We start from the raw sequence: 6,000 nt of genomic DNA on the forward strand, positions 1-6,000 counted from the left end.
CGCATTATCGGAGAACCCAAAATATTGAAGGTAAAGAGGCTAGATCTACGTTGTTTGGTAGTGTTTTAGGCTAAAATAATTTCAAATTTGTGTTTAGGACAAACGAGGCTACGCTTTGGGGTCGGTTTGAAATTTTCGACCACCGTTGGTGGTGACCGGTGGTGGCTGCCGGCACCGGAGCAAGACGGTCGACCTTTATCCGGTTGGAGAAACTTAGAGAGAATAGAGATGACTCTCTCTCTTAAAGAGAGAATCAGAAACCAGAAATGGGTAAAAATAGCCCTAAAAGGGTCGGTTACAGTTTATAATCTATTCAATTTAGTCACTGAAAGCAATTTATAATTATTTTAATTTGGTCTTCTAATTTTAATTAATAAATATTATAGTCACTACTTATATATGTTTATATATTTAGGGTAAATGACATATTTAGTCTCTTATAATTCTAATTAATTTTATTTTAATCCCGAAAACATGTTTTAATTTATTTTAATATGATATTCGAATTTGATATAAGTTCATTTTAGTCACTAAATTAATAAATTGGTAAAATAGAATGTTTAGCCAATGTAATTTTAAATAATTAATTACGAATTAGGATATTTTAATTTTAGTATGTTATAATTTAGTCACTAATTTTAATACTTTCATTTAATTACAAGTTGTATTGCTTTTTATATTTTAAATCTATAGTTTTAATTTTATTTATTTTAGTTATTGTTTAAATATATTTTAATTTTATATGTTTATTTTCAATATATTTAATTATTATTATTATTATTATTATTATTATTATTATTATTATTATTATTTAGTCATATAACTATATATATATAATAAAAATATTTATTTTTTTATTTTTTTATTTGTTTTCTATTAAATAAAAATCCTATTTATAAATTTAATTTTATATTATTTTTAGGAAAAATAATCATATTTTGATATTTATTTATTTTTTAATATTAAAAAAATGATTGTCTTAAAACAATTAGAAGTCTTTTTCTGATATTTCTAAATAACTAAATATCCTACTTTTATAAATTATATATATATATATATATATATATTAATTTATTTTAATGTTTTATTAATATTTATTTATTTTTATATTAAGAAAATGAATGTCTTAAAGCAACTAGAAGTCTTTTTCTAATATTTCTAAGTAAATAAATATCTTATTTATAAAAATATAAAATATATATATATATATATATATATATATATATGTTAATATATTTTTCTTGAAATTATAGTAATAAATTTGAAATCATAAAATTATGAATTAAATATATCTTTGAATTCTTAAATTTCTAATAGTAGAGACAATTTATAATTAATGAGTACTAATTTTGGACGTTATAGGGGTGCTAATCCTTCCCTAAACGTAATAGACCACGAATCCCTTTTTTACTAAAATTTTTTGTTATACGCAGATCAGTTTATCTTTTAAATTATGTTTTTTTAAAAACTATTTTAAAAAATTGTTTTTAGGTATTTGACCTACCTAACACAAAAAGGTCAATGGTGACTCCCAAAATATTTTTTAAAATAAAAATCATTTATTTATACATTTTTTTAAAAATTCATACCCGGACAAAAACCGATTACGACATTAAACTCCTATATCCTTCATTTGCCTCTTTAGTGGTATGTTTCGTTATATCGCTTTAGTGGTATGTTACAGCATATGACATGTACTGTAAAAATTTCCCATGATTAAAACTCGGGTTATATGGTAAGAACAATATCAATTTATGTAAATATATATATAATTTATTTAAAAATAATATTTGAATGTTTTGTACCTTTTATAAAATATGTCTTTACTGATGTAAAAATAATTTAGACAATTGCTCAGGTTCACAGGACTAAGAAAGAAAACATACGCGATATGTGTCAAGGAATAAGTCTTGTCTTTTAAGTGTCAAGGATACAAACATGAATGACATTAACAATATGTATATATATCTCATCTTTAATCATTAGCGTATGTTTAGAAAGTTATATTTTAAATATAATTGTATAAATTTATGTATGCTCCCATAATTTTTTAGGTTCGTCCCTGAATATCCCTCCTACTGAGACTGCAATTGATCAGGTGGAGCAGCGGGGTCCGATCTATAGAGAGAACACACGCTGCTGTAGTTTTTGTTAGCTAATCTTATGAAACTGCAGAGACTCTGCTTGCATGGATCATTGAAAACCCTCCAATGAGAGAACTCTTGTTCCTCATTAAATTCCAAGCAAAACAAAATCTAACCTTCACTCTAAAATGAATCGACACAAAAAAAATAACGTTGAAACTTTCACTCATTCCCTCGTCCTCTGGACTCCAACCCACCGTGCATAATCCACCCACCTGTTCATATAACACAACCACTTGTCAGAGATTCTCTCGATCAAACACCAAACTATATGTGTTTAAAGGCTTAAAAAACACCAAACTGGTGTCGTGTCTTACATCAGAGATCCCAAGAAAGTGTTTCCGGTTCGAACGGCGAAGCAGAGTGCACTCAGAATTAGCTTGTGCTGGTGCAGTAAGGGCTCCAATATTCGTTGTTCAATAACTCCCGCAATTATTTGGTACCTTTTTTTTTCATTTATCAAGGTAAGCCCTTTTTATCATCGTTTATTCGATAAAATGTGATGTACAACTCATGCTAAAGCTGGTGATGATTATTACCTTAGGTTGCTGGACACAGACATGTATACACCGTACTGGAAGCTTGTTGAAAATACAGGCACGTTTTATGCTTCTTCGGCGAACGATTTTTCGAACACCTTTCGTGCATTAATCAACGTATTTGTGACTCCTACACCGACCTGAAAGAAGGAAGATAAAATAGTATATGTTCAGAATCTTTTTAACCGTTGACGTAATTATTCGAATCTAGGTATATGAAGAACAACATTTCCTTTTATCACGAGACCAAACAATATGTTCATAAGGTTGATATTTTTACTAGACAAGATCAACTAGTTGTATAAGTTCACTTGTAATTATTCAATTTTATATGTTTTGTTTTATAAACATTGTATCTATGTCCATGACACAAAGCATGACAATTAGGGATGTAAATGACTCGATCAAAGCTCGAAAAATATTCAATTCGAATGGACTTGACTCAAGCTCAAGCTCGAGATTGAGTTCTTAATGAGCCGAAACAAGCTACTTGATATTTGACTCGAAAAGGTCGCGAGTAATTCAAAAATATAATGTATTAAGATTTTATTTAAAAAAAATAAATTATTAATAATATTAACATTTATGTGTTGTTGTTTTTTAAAATTAAAGTATAAAATTTTGTATGTATTTAAGACTCAGGTTTGAATTTGAGTTTGAGCTTCAATTGAATTAAGTTTAAGATTTATTTTTTCATTTAAGCTTTCTGAGCTTCGATTCATAGTTTCGAGTTTGAGTCTAACTTAAAAATTTTAGGCTTGCGAGTTTTTGAGTCGAGCCGAACTCAGCAATACTCTTACGGCCCTAATGATAATAGTAGATGGATTTAGGGTTATGCACTAACCAGGGATGCACCGGTTCCGACCAGAAAGAGTTTGGCCCCGTTACGCTGCATGGAAGATAATGAGTTTGAAACCATGTAGAAACTAATAAAATACTGGTGTTGGTCCACGGTGAAGTTTGTAAAATATATACCACAATTGCACCAAATCTCTGTAACAATGAATAAGAAGTTCCTGCCAAAGCCACCTGCATTCAGGATTCTCAAGATAAGATAAACGAGTATGTGTGGCTTAGATGAAACTTAGATACATGTGACGACGAATAAAGTCAATAAACCTGGAAAGCATTATCGGGACAATTGTAAAAGAACTTTGAAATAGACCCGGCACTGAGTGCTATAGGTGGCCGGAGAGAAACCGTCGGAGCCGGAAGCCACACGAGCATGAAATCTGCAACTAGCGCCATTACCTGGAAATCGTACGTGTAATCATTATTGTTATATTCAAAATAAAACTTGTTTTGTTTTTGTTATTTATTTTCATGCAGCCATACCACATCGGAGAAAACAAAATCCAGCTCTTTCGTTATCCTTTCTCTTCGCTTTTCTAACTCTGCAGCACACTGGGGAAGAAAAAAGTAGGACAATCAGTGTGTGCCGGTGAGCTTCGACCAATAAGAAAAAATCCCAGAGAGGGTCAAAATCAAAATCATGGATAGTTTGGCTAAGAATTTTTTGAAAGAAGAAAAGAATAACCTTGGTGAAAATGCCGACGCCACACTCGATGCCAACTTTAGTCAAAAACAAATCATCGGCAAGCAACCGCTCCTTAAACCCTCCAAAATTAAGCAACCAGCTGAAGACAGGCGACTTCTCGAACTCAAAGTACCTACGAACAATCGATCCCGGTAACTTACCCGCCTCAATTGCCGCCGCTATGTCCTTGGACAAACTCTCAAACGTTCTCCCTGCCTGTATATACGCACACAAACACCACAATTCTTACGTAAAAAGAGAAACAAAAGCGTGTATAAAACAGTGTGTATAAATGGTTATAGTCTTATAGACCTCAGCGAGAGCCAGGATTGCTTCGGATCGATTACGTGACCGGTCCTGATCGTCGTGACCGTCGTGTCCTCCTCCGCCGCCTCCACTTCCACCGCCGCCTGTTCCGCCATTTCCCGATGAGAAAACTACGGTGGCGGGGTGGAATTTATTGCGGGGGCTGGCGGAGACAGTCAATACGAGAGAGTGAGTGAAGAGGCAGGAAATGCTGGCGGTGCTTTTACGGCAGGAAGTGAAGGCGAAGCTCTGCTGTCTGTGGTGGTGAGCGTGGGAGTGGGAGGGTGATTGGAGAAAGAAGGAGCGCGTGGAGAAGGTAACGGTTGCCATTGCAGAGAAAGTGACAGTAAAAGAGAGTGTAATTGTGGGAAGGGGAGCCCGAAGAAGAAGAAGAAAGAGGGTTTTATTATGTATTTGCTGCCTCTGGCCTTAGAGAGGGCAGAGAAAGCGCAAATGGAAGTTGAAGGGTTGCTTTTGCATCATATGAGTGGAGATGAAATTACGCAATGCAACCCTCAACGGTTGAAGTGCCAGTTGACGATTATTTTTCATAATTATGCACAAAAATTAGTCGATGATGGATCTCGATATTATAATTCGATCGGTTCGTTTATTCTTTAAAAAATAAATATTTAAATTAAATTTTTTTAAAAAAAAATAGGATTTAATTTATTTTTCTAAAGATAAGGATTTAACTAAAATTCTCAAAAGAATCTAAGATAATGAGAATTTCCGAAACTTTTAAAAAGAGATTTCATTAAAAATATTTAAAAAAATTATAATATAATAAAGAATTTTAAAATTTCAAAAGAGAATATGAAAGAATCACGAATATTCAACTCTTTTGACCCTGAAATCAAAGATATGAAAGATGAATTATGTTCAACGAGGTCAATGACGAATAACCGACATAAACATTTACGATGGATTTATAAAATTTTAGAGGATGAAAATATATTTAAATAAAAAATATTAAAATTATTAAAAATATATAAAAATTTAAAATTTTTAAGAGTTAATCGCCCTCCATTCTATTTAGGGGTGTTCAAAATCATTTACCCACTTTTTTTTGTAATCGAAATATCAGGTACCTAAGATTTATGGCTACCAAAATGTTGACTCATATCTTGGTCCGTTGAATTTGAGTATCGGGTTACAGATATTTAATTCATTTTTTTAATTAAATTATTTTTAAAAAATTACATTAAAAGTATATAATTTAAAAGTCTATAATACATTATCCACGCATAAAAACTAAAAAATTAAATTATATAATTAAAGGTTACTTTTTAAAAAATATAAAATCAAATAAAGAAAATTAAATTTAAAATATGTTGAAGTTAAAAGAAATAATTTGAGAATTAGGAATAAAAAGATATAATATATTTTTTATAATTTTGTATGGTTATCTTAAAAATTTATTTTATTCAAAATACTATTTTACTAATAGATGATAAATGCATAATAAATAATA

At 30.8% G+C, this 6,000-nt stretch overlaps 1 pseudogene; it reads right to left on the reverse strand.

Moving 5' to 3' along the window:
• Positions 1–2,185: 2,185 nt before the first annotated feature.
• Positions 2,186–4,894, reverse strand: LOC120128522 (annotated as a pseudogene).
• Positions 4,895–6,000: the final 1,106 nt, after the last annotated feature.

Source organism: Hibiscus syriacus, unplaced genomic scaffold (genome assembly GCF_006381635.1).
Source record: "Hibiscus syriacus cultivar Baekdansim isolate YM2019G1 unplaced genomic scaffold, ASM638163v2 tig00110481_pilon, whole genome shotgun sequence".
Classification (NCBI taxonomy): Eukaryota; Viridiplantae; Streptophyta; class Magnoliopsida; order Malvales; family Malvaceae; genus Hibiscus; species Hibiscus syriacus.